Source organism: Vipera ursinii (assembly GCF_947247035.1).
Source record: "Vipera ursinii genome assembly, chromosome: 1".
NCBI classification, from domain to species: Eukaryota; Metazoa; Chordata; class Lepidosauria; order Squamata; family Viperidae; genus Vipera; species Vipera ursinii.
In genome coordinates, this window is record NC_139512.1 from 52,595,522 (window position 1) to 52,607,329 (window position 11,808).

An 11,808-nucleotide genomic window follows, 5' to 3' on the forward strand; every position below is an offset into this window, starting at 1 on the left:
AAACTACTTGTATACTTTTACTTCTCTCTGCTATTTCTGTGTCATAAGCTGACTATTTTATGTTGTTCTATCTATGCCCTTTAGTTTTGAACAGCGGTGTCTGAAATGGTATAGGGCAGTGATGGCAAACCTTTTACAGACCGAGTGCCCAAACCACAACCCAAAACCCACTTATTTATCGCAAAGTGCCAGGGCTGCATCAGCATTGTGGTGCCCTGGGAGGCGGGCAGGGAGGCACCTCTGAGTGCCGCCTCTTGCATGCAAAAACTGGGGGCGCAAAAATGGCCTACCATGCTGCAAGATGCAAAAACGGCTGCCGCCACACTGTGGGGTGCAGATACAAGGCACTGCACCACGCAAGAATGGGGCAGGGCTAGTGAGTATCAGGCAGACACTCACCCTGCCCCATTTGCAGCGCATGCATGCTCGTGGTGCCATGCGCGCATGCACGCATGTAAAATGCTTCCCCCTCCCTTTTCTTCCAATGGTTGGTGACCTCTGCTCTACCACCTCTACTCGAGCTTGCTAGTTGGCCGCTTCATCTCTTTTGTGCTGGGCGGGGCTCCTGCTCCAGGCCACCGTGGCAGCCTGATTGAACTGCTGCTGCTGGCGGGTTGCATTTGTGCCAACAGAGAGGGCTCTGAGTGCCGCCTCTGGCACGCCCGCCATAGGTTCGCCACCACTGGTATAGGATTTCCTGCCTGAGCAGGGGGTTGGACTAGAAGACTTCCGAGGTCCCTTCCAACATCATCATCATCATTAGTCAAATTGTGAAAGAATAAAGAAAATATTTTTTAAAAGTTTGACACAAGGACTCATGACACTTCTTTACAGATCTCACTTCTCAACATGGCATTGTGACTCTGCGGTCCTATGTAACAGTCTCTGTTGGACAGCTGAGCTCACTTATTTGCAAGGTACAGTTCAATAAGAAACAAACCCTGTATTAGAGTATAAATGGTGGATTTTTGTGAATTTTAGGGATAGGCTGGAATTAATTTTCCTCTTGGTGAGATTTGTTGGTTGGTTGGTTTGTCTAATGTATATAGCTGCTTATCTCACAGAACAAGCCACTCTAATAATCTGTCAGATTCTATAACACTGAATGCCTTTCTAACATAGCTAATTTTAACTGACCAAGAAGAGATTAGTTGGTTCAGCAATCCTCTTTCATAGCACATGTGAATGCTTCATACATACAAAGATTTTTGTCTTTCAGATAAGTAACATGATGCATGGTGCAGAAATAGAACACGAGGGAGTAAGCAAAGGAACAAAAAAAAGATAAACATAGCTATAATTAGTTTGTACCAGCACCATTTATCCTGTGCATTCGTTTCTATTCTTACAAACCATTCTCAATGTCCATACAATAATTCATGCATTTGTTATTTAAACTTCTCACCTTTTTAGGATCTCATCAGTGCCATCCAGCCATCAATTTTTCAGTCTTCCATTTTCTCTGTTTCTGAGCCAGGGATACTATTGTGTGCGAGTGGTTTTTGGGATTCTATGGTTGGGCCGTTTACTGTTAGCTTGTTTGGGAATTCCTTGATTGTGATATTGTTTTCTTCTTGATTGTTGGTCTAATGTTAATATTAATGTCAATCCAATCTTTTATTTGCTTACACAGTCAGTTTTGGCACATTTTGCCAGAAACCACTTTTATCCCAAAATGTCCGTCCTGCTTCTACCGAAGCTAGAAACTATTTATTAAATCTATGTGTCACCCATCTCACTGTCAAGCAACTGGATGACTTGCAACATCATAAAGCAACAATATAAATTAGCACATTAAAAACATTAACATGTTAAATCTTAAAAATTAAAACATTAAAAAGTAAGGAAAAACTGGATAAGAAAAGAAGCAATACATAAATGGTATGGAGGTGGGATCTTAGCCTATTAACCACCTCCAGAGTGAAATGCTCCCGGCAAAACCCCAAGCCAATTGGCAGAGCCAAGTTTTCAGGCCCTTTCGGAAGGCCAAAAAGGTGATGGCAGATCTCACCTCAAGGGTCAGGAGGTTCAAAAGGATGGGAGCCACCGCAAAAAAGGATCTTCTCCTAGTCCCGGTCAGCCAAAATTCCCATTGTCCAATGAGATTTGCAGCATGCCCTTTCTGTCAGAGCAGCAGGGGTGAGCCAATCCCATTGGTTAGAAGCAGTTCCTAAGGCAGCCTGGACCCATGCCATAAAAGAGCTTGAACTGGACACAGAAGCAAACTGGTCACAAGTGCAGTTATATCCAACAAATATCCAAAAATGTAAGACAAATATGCCTAGACAGTGTACTGGCATATAGCCTGGATATTTTATCATATTCTGATATTGTTTCTCTCAGTAAGATTTATGCACCAAATTTAACTCATGCACATTTCTTTATGGCTGGGATATACTACCTAAGGCCCCTATTACACTTATAATAGTGTATACCGTATATACTTGAGTATAAGCCGAATTTTTCAGCCCACTTTTTGGGCTGAAAAATCCACTTCGGCTTATACTCCAGTGAACAAAAAAAAAAGAACTGTCCCTTCGTTCGGGCCAGGCTGCTGAGAGAAAGGAGCGGCAGAGCCTTGCAGAGCTGGTACAGGTGGCGGCAGTCCAGCGTTGTTTCTCTCCCTCGTGCGTGCGTGTGTGTGTCAGACCCACGGGAATGGCTGGTAGGGAAGCGGAATTCCGGCATTCCCCCCCCTTCCTGTGTGTTGGGCCCACGGGGCTTGACACACAGAAACGCAAATGCCGGACTGCCGCCACCTTTACTAGCCATTCCTGCGGGTCTGACACACACACACACACACACACACACATGCCGCCGGGCTCGGCTCCTCGGCAGGAGGGGCAGCCCCTGCCGCGCCCCCCTCCCCTCCCGGCCCGCAGCGCCGCGCCACCGCCGCTGCTTCCTCTGGGCAAGTCGGGGGGGCTTGCGGGGCGAAGGCACCGGCCGGGGGGCAGGCAGGGCGGGAGGGTGGCCACGCAGCTCAGCGCCGCCCCGAAGCCACAGCCAGCCGCCGCCGCTCGCGTCCCAGCGGAGAGAGCCTGCCCTGCGGAGCGCGCTCGCTCGCTCGCTCGCCCGCTGCCTCGCCCGGGACCAGCGGTGGCGCTGCAGTCCGGCGCCGGGCGGAGCTCAGTCGCACAGCAGCCCAGCCAGCCAGCCCGCGCCCCCCTCCCCTCCCGGCCCGTAGTGCCGCACCGCCACCGCCACTTCCTCCGGGCAAGTCGGGGGGGCTTGCGGGGCGAAGGCACCGGCCGGGGGGCAGGCAGGGCGGGAGGGCGGCCGCACAGCTCAGCGCCGCCCCGAAGCCACAGCCAGCCACCGCCGCCCGCGTCCCGGCGAGAGAGCCTGCCCTGCGGAGCGCGCTCGCTCGCCCGCTGCCTCGCCCGGGACCAGCGGTGGCGCTGCAGTCCGGCGCCGGGCGGAGCTCAGTCGCACAGCAGCCCAGCCAGCCAGCCCGCCGGCGGGCGGACGGGCGGAGAGAAGCCCGGCCTGGAGGGGAGGGGAGGGGGCGGAGTCACCGGGGGCGCAGCCCGGGGCCCACGTGGGGACACACCAGTCTGGCCGCAACAAGCCGAGCCCGACGTCCACCCCCCCAGCCGGACTGATCTCTGCCAAAGCTGGGGGGGGCAATCCGGGTGGCCGCAAATGGGCAGCCGGGCTTCCTTGCCAGGGAAGCCCCCAGGGCGCCCCCAGAGAGGGCAGGCGGGCAGGGGGGGTCTTCAACTCTCAGGGGGCTGCAACCTCCTTCAGAAACCAGCCCCCACCTCAACGGAAAGAGGCCTTTTGCCCCCGAAAGGCCTTGGTCACTGAATTACAGAAAACAAAGAAACCTGTAGCTGCCCTACAGAGGAGTGGGGGGAATGAGGAGGGGAAGAAACAGATAGCGCTCCCCACTATGAAAGTCACCACGCTTTCAGTCCAGAAATAATTAAGGCACAGCAGAAATCCAATTCCTTTGAATGGAAATGAGGTTGTTTCTCCCCCTCGTGTGTGTGTGTGTGTGTGTGTGTGTGTGTGTGTGTCAGACCCGCAGGAATGGCTAGTAAAGGTGGCGGCAGTCGGGCATTTGCATTTCTCTGTGTGTCAAGCCCCGTGGGCTCGACACACAGGAAGGGGGGAATGCCGGAATGCCGCTTCCCTACCAGCCATTCCCGTGGGTCTGACACACACACGCACACACGAGGGGGAGAAACAACGCTGGACTGCCGCCACCTCTGCCAGCCCTGCAAGCCTCTGCCGCGGCAGAGGCTTGCAGGGCTGGCAGAGGTGGCGGCAGTCCAGCGTTGTTTCTCCCCCTCGTGCGTGTGTGTGTGTGTGTATGTGTGTGTGTGTCAGACCCGCAGGAATGGCTAGTAAAGGTGGCGGCAGTCCGGCATTTGCGTTTCTCTGTGTGTCAAGCCCCGTGGGCCCGACACACAGGAGGGGGGGGATGCCGCTTCCTTACCAGCCATTCCCGCGGGTCTGACACACGCACGCATGCATGAGGGGGGGAAACGCCAGACTGCCGCCACCTCTACCAGCCGTTCCCGCAGGTCTCACACACACACACACACACACACGCACACGCACGAGGGAAACAACGCTTGACTGCCGCCTCCCTAGCAGACCTTCCCTGCGGGATGTGCTGCCAGGAAGCCTGGCAGCCTGATGAGCGGACCCTGCGAACCGCGGCCGAGCCAGCTCCGGGATGCTGCCAGAGTCAACGAGCGGCTCTTCGTGGCACAGAATATAGATATGTTGCTAAGAAGGGGCCAAGCTTATACTTATACTCGGCTTATACTCGAGTCAATAACTTTTTCCAGTTTTTTGGGGTAAAATTAGGGGTCTCGGCTTATACTCGAGTCGGCTTATACTCAAGTATACGGTAAGTGGTCCTATAAAACTGATTTTTTTAAAATAAATCACAGATTTTAAAACCAATCACATTAAAAGTAGTTAATTAATATAACAGGGTCCAATTAAATGTTTGTCCTCACTGTACTGCTTCTTCATTCTGGCCCTGTCCATTTTGGGAAAACAATCTTCACAACACCGCATTAAGGATAGCCAGTTCTTTAGCACCAGAGACACTGAGCATCCTGCGTTGAGAACAACACCTTTAGCATCCATAGACTACAGAGTGGCAGTGGTTCTGCCTCTCACACAGACACCTGATCCTAGCATTTTCAGAGAAAGAGAATAAATTGTTTGCTCACCTTCTCCATGCCAATCATGTCTATAGTCATCCTTTTTCTCATGTAAAATGTCCCAAATGTTCCAATTTTTCTCATAAGAAATGTGTTCAACCTGATCATTAGTTCCCTCCTCTGCATGTTTTCCATGTTTTATATTCCTTTTCAGTTGTGATCAGAACTGCATACAGTTGTCTAGGTATGGCTAACTTGCTAGCTAAAGATGAATTGTTGATACGCAATGACAAATTAAACTTGGGTTATTTCAGTATCAGCAGTTTCAGTCCCTTTTCTAATGACCCCTACCATGGAATCTGTTTAACAGCTACCACACCTTGCATTGATACCTTCACTGAGTTGTCTACTATAACCCAAAATCCTTCTCATGATTTGTTTAAAGACAATGCAAGACTATATCAGAAATCTAATTATGTCAAAAGAGCCATCTTCATTCACATGCCTGTTGACAATGTAAAAAAACCTTCAGCAGCAATAAATATATTTAAGGAAAATAAAAATAATTAAACCAATCTAAATAATTTTAATGTGTTTATGCATATAAATGTATTCTGTGTTTGTATATGCATGGTGTGTGTGTGTGTGTGTGTATGTGTGTATTTTTCTTTCTCCATCTATAACAATAGCTGATGAATAAAACTTGGCAACCCTTACAAAGATTTCTGGATATAATCCCCACCTTACTTACCAATGCAATTGAACAAGGAACATTATTAAATTTGTGCATATAGAATGGGCAACACTGTAACACATGCATAGCTTCTCGTTTTTCCCCTCTGGCCATGGGCATAAATATTCATTCCTTTTTTATGTCACATCTACCTTCCATTAACATGAGTGGCTAAAAATTAATCTGGCCCAAGAGAAGATTCTCAGTGAATGAAATACAATATATTATCAGAAGTGAAAGATCTTATAGTGGCTGAGGGTTGTATTGAGTTCTTTCTGATGATTACTGTCAAACACACATTGCCTTGACTTCCTTTGCTTTCTTAAAGTCCATAGTACCTTAACATCAAATTCAATCCCTTTCTTCCAAGAAATAAAAAACCACTCCAAAATCTCAAAGAATAAAGGGATAAATCAATAGAAATCAATTTTAGCCAAAATCTTAGTTGACAAAGCTGAGCCTCTAAAAAGGTTACTCCAGATTCCTTGTACAATAATGAGATGGACATGTTCCAAGAAACCTGCCATACAGCTCTTAGACATTTAGACCACGTTGCTTTTGGAAGCCTTAGGTCCGTGGTGGCGAACCTGTAGCACGGGTGCCACAGGTGGCACGCAGAGCCCTCTCTGTGGGCACGCGTACCGTCGCCCCAGTTCTAGGCCTTCAGCTGGGTTTTATAAAACCTTTTCGCTTTAGGCCTCCGCCGTGTGCAAAAAAAAAATGGTTCAATCAATCAATTTCAACTTCTCGCGGTAAAAAAAAAAATCTCACAAAGTTGGAATTGATTGATTGAACTTTTTAGTCCCACCCAGTCTGCCGTTACCACCGCAGCCACACCCACCCAATCGGCCACGCCCACCCAGCACCCGACGATACATAAGTGGGTTTTGGTTGCAGTTTGGGCACTCGGTCTCTAAAAGGTTCACCATCACTGCCTTAGGTCTTTATAATTGCAAATCAGCAAGCGAAACAGCATGTGACTAATCAATCACCTTAACTTTAAAAAAAGCTGCAGTGACGTAATTATTGTTTTTGGTACTAGCAAAAAATAAGGAATAGCATGAACATTGATATGCCCTGCTATAAAAGCTCTTACTTGTCCTGTGCAAACAGCAAGATTGAAAAGTAACTCACAAATATTAAATGTCTTAATTTACTCCATTCAGATGTCATTAATATTCCAACAATGTTTATGACTTAAAACCTCTTAGTAAAGATTATGCACCATCCTTGATGTAGCATAACCAACTGTGAGTCTTTTTCCCCCACAATTTAACAGAAAGGTTGAAGGGTTTCTCCCGAAATCTGTGGTAGGATGACTGCACCATCAGTGTGCGGAAGAATGGAAAGAGATTTGTCAGCTCTGGGGAAATGTTTTTTTTTGTCAAATTTGACATAAAAAGGGAATTTTCAAACTGTGGGTCATGAAATCCCCAGGGAATTGTCTGCAGAGTAGAGGGAAGGTTGCAAAAAAAATAATTAAAGTCCTATCAGGCTTGCATAGGCAGAGCAGAAGCTTTGCCACAACTTGTCCTTGTTTTTTTGTGGGCAATCCTACAACAGGCCTATGCAAGTAGCCCAGAGCAAGTTCCGAGAGGTGGCTAAACGGTGGGTTTAACCCTCTAGTCACACGTTTTATTATTAATTTATTTGGTTTTATAAATTATTTATTAATTTATTCATGAGGAATGGTCATACAAATTTAATTTATAATTTTAGGAGAACTTGATATTGCACATTTTCAGAACTTTGGCCCTATTGTAAAGATTTTAAGTTGAACTTTACAGGTTAGCTTTTGTGGCTACCGTCCAAGTACCCTGCTCTCCTTTTTTTGAGATCAGAGAAGGTTAAGTAGATGCTGCCATCTTTGGTGACTTCTGCCTTAAGACTGTGTGGGATTTAGGGTTAGAGATGATTGGACTGAGTTGAGTTATCAGATCTGAAGTGAATAAAAAAAGTAAACGATGCAGGCTACTCAAAGAAAACCGTAAGCCCAGAGAAAACATGTAACTCTACTGAAAAGGAAAAGAGCAAAACAGGGGTAAGTACTGTAATATATTTATTTTGTGGCAGGGAAAACCTTAATGTTATTTGAATTCTTAATTGTAGCATAAATGATGTACCATAGCTGACAAAAAGTATATTTTCTAAATTGAAGGAATGTGATGTTCAAATGTCTGATTTCTTGTTTCTTATCATTAAGATAATCAGTGAAGTTTGCTCAATATTAATCGAAACAGTCCTGGCAGAATGGCTGCAGAAAGCCTGGAGCACAGTCTGACAGGGCTCCGGCTTTGCGACCAAACCTAATGTAATTTATGCGCACTCAGCATCATATTGGTAGTTTGACTGTCCCAGGCCAGCAGCTACACCAACAAAGACATATTAATATTGGGCCTTTTTTTGCAAGCTGAAGCCATTTCAGCACCTGTAATTTATAGTGTCTTATAGCATCTCCTAGTCGTTGCATGGAAGAAATAAAGTCTATTTTCACTCTTGATTTAGAGGCACAAGTGTGGCTAAATGATGCTAGGAAAAATTAGTGAGGAAATGATCTTATTCATTTCAGGAAAGGCTCAGGTAAGCGTTTTAAAATGTCACATTTAATGCAAGATTTTTTTTCTAGCAAATCCAGCGAGATTTCCAGTTCTACCCGTCTTCAAAGATAAATATGAGGTCTGCTGGGATGATACCTTTTAAGATTAGCAAGAAAGCCTAAAAGCCCTCTGTCCACAGAAATACTCTCCCTCTAATGCAGGGGTATGTGCAATGCAACAAGGAATGGGCATGGGAGACCCAAACCTTGGCCAAGGTTTCCAGGCCCTTCAAACATAACCAGAGGCAGGGGCAGCACAGTGTCCTTCTAGCTGGCAAGTCAGGTATCTTTTCTATCTGGGAAGCTGCCCTAATGGATTTTACACAGAAAGATGGGGATGATGTTCTTTTCCTGCAGGGCCATAGACCCAGGGCCTCAAGGAAGAAGCAGCAGCAAGCCAATCAGACCTCCAACGCTGATGTTATCATCCAGCAGCAGCTCTTTTTACAATTCAGAGAACTTATGGTAGACGTGCCTGTAACTTGTTCCGTTCCACTTTCCTTTACCTCAGAGGTGTCCACATCCAGGGTGAAGCAGTAATAAGAGTACAGCCAGCATTGCTTCCCTCTGGACTGGCTTCTGCCACTTTCACCCTAACACCAAGAGAACAGCAGGCAAGTATCCCACATCTCCCCACCAAGCTCCATCTAGGCAGCTTTCCATCTACTGAGAGCAGTCCATTCTAGCTATGCTTCCAGTGAAAACATGCAAGTCTGGAGGAGCCCTGTCAGACTATGTGTACTTACTAGAGGCTCTGCTATGGCAAGGGCTGTTTTCACCAGGGCTGCTTTTGCTTGGCCTAGGTCCAGCTATGTTGGCTCAGGAATTCTGGGAGTTGAAGTCCATGAGTCATAAAAGAGCCAAGGTTGCCTACCCCTGGCCTAGGCGGCCGTCTGTAACTCCTCCGGCATCTATGGATCACCAGTGGGTGTACACCCTGCAAAGCTAACTGGACAAGAGGGAGGTTTCAATTGGGTCTGCAACCTCATGACCCTCCTCTCCCAGTTTTGCTCCACAGTTTGGGAACCCCCACATTAAGGTCAAAAGCATACAATAGGAGAACCAGACAGAATTTTAACAATATTCAGAACCAGAATTTTAACAATATTCTTTTTTAGCTGAGTACTACCATGAGAGGAGCAGAGCCAGAAAAAAGGCAGAATGAAGGTATTTTAAGGTTTGAGCCCAGGTTATGGAAGGGCGAGGTCATCATTTTATCTCCCTATTTCATGTATCAAAATACTGTTAAACATCTGACAGCTGAATACTGAGATTTAATGTTTCTTGTTTTAAAAATGTATTATTTATGTAGCAGCAACACACTTATAAATAAAAAAGGCAAAATCATTTTGTTCTTTAGCATCTGCACATCTATTTCTAAACAATCCTAATCTAAGGTAGTTAAATAACGGTGTTCATATAACATATGGCCTTCTTTTAATTTTCAATAACTCCAGTGATTTAACCTAACAGAGCAAATATATAGAATAATTGATCCAGAGAAATGCTCAAATTCTTTTATACATACTTACATATATTTCTTTATGTATTTTGCATAACCAACTTGAACAAAAATCCAAAAAGGTTAATTAAAAAAGCAAACTTATGTGCATTAAAAATGTGAAACAATGGAACTTATATGGAATATGTAGCTTTTTGTGGAATATAAATTTGTAACTTTTTAATGCACTTGTAAATTCTTAATATCAACAAGGAAAGTATTCATGGATGGTTCTGGGATATGTAATGCTTCAACATGTTAACAAATCTAGATGGCATTAGTAAGTAGTAGGAACTCAATATTTATAATAATAAATAAATATTCAAAACTCATGTATAAAGCTTTTGAGCAGAAAAAATATTCATTATGTAATGCAAACATAGACACAGAAAATATCAAAACACAATAAGGAACAAATAATCAGTGACTCCGTATCTATCCTCTCATCCATTAGCAAGAAAGATGGAGGGAGTAACATTAGAATTCAGTAGTCCATTTTCAAAACATTAGCAGATTATTATCGGTCCTCCTTCAATCAGATTTTCCTTTAAATCTAAGTGATGAAGAGGCTATTGGAGAAAGAGGCAGCTTGCAATATGATGGCAAAATATTAAAAGTCAGCCGTTCTCTGGTATCTTTATATTTAATCTTATTTCTGGTACTGAAGTAATGGTGACTGATGAATTTGTCTCCAATGGCTTTCTCTCCCAATATTAATAAGGATAGTAAAGTTTAACAAATTCATAGGCTGTTTTGAGAAATAATGTTGGGTTTTGTTTTGGGTTTTCCCCCCCTGCCTGATATAATTATAAGAATCCAGAATGGACACAACAGGACACAATGTGTCATGGCATTTTGATTCAAGTGTTGGAAACAATGCAGTCTTCCTCAGTGCTCAAAGAGAGGCGTTGGAGGTGATATATGTCATTTAGCATTAAGTCAGAGAAGATAGAGTGGATTCATCTAAACTGGTGGTCAGTGTTTTAAGTTTTTTTTTTACGCACAGGCGGCCAGAAAAATAGCAATAATAATCAGATACCTTGATGAAGGTTTCTACAGCTACTAATATGCTGTTTCTAAATGTCCCTTTTGTATTAGTAGTTTTCATCTCACGCTGAGATACAGCCCTCTGTGGCCGAAAGGCCATAAAAAGGATTTTATTTGATTCAGATACTGCCTATGTCGCAATATCTAAACAGCACTTATTAGTTATACTGCAGCATCATTCTTGTTCATCTTCAGTTTGGATTTATTCTGATTTATATCTTTACAGAAAAATGGCACAAAATCACAAGTTTCAAAGACTAGTTGTTACAACTTTTATCTTAAACACCTCAAATACCAACTTTTCTTACCATATATACAATATTTACATACCATGGGTTATTATCTAAAACACAAGATAGCTGGAGGACATAGAAAGGGATTATATCAGCAAGGAAAATCAATCATAAATAAAACAGCTCTCGTTAAAAATAAAGCCAGGGGAAAAAATGGGAACTTGCTATCCTGGGCCTTCACTGAAAAAGAAAAGAGCCGTGTTTTTATGAAACGGAGTTTCTTGGGCAATAATGTGTACATGACTTGATATATTATTACTTAAATGACCATAAACTGACTATATGTATTTGCTAATACAGTGATTCTATCTTTGCCATTTGCTGACTGCAACACCAAGCAAAGATAGTTAATGATCACTAATGGTGAAACACTTCTGATAGAATTATCATATTAATGTAAACACAATGCAGTAGTAATAGGTTTCTAAAACTCAAGTGAAGATTTCTTTCTGAAGAAACATCACTACTAGAGGTAAGTCTTACTCTCCACTTCTTGACTTGAATTTGTGAAC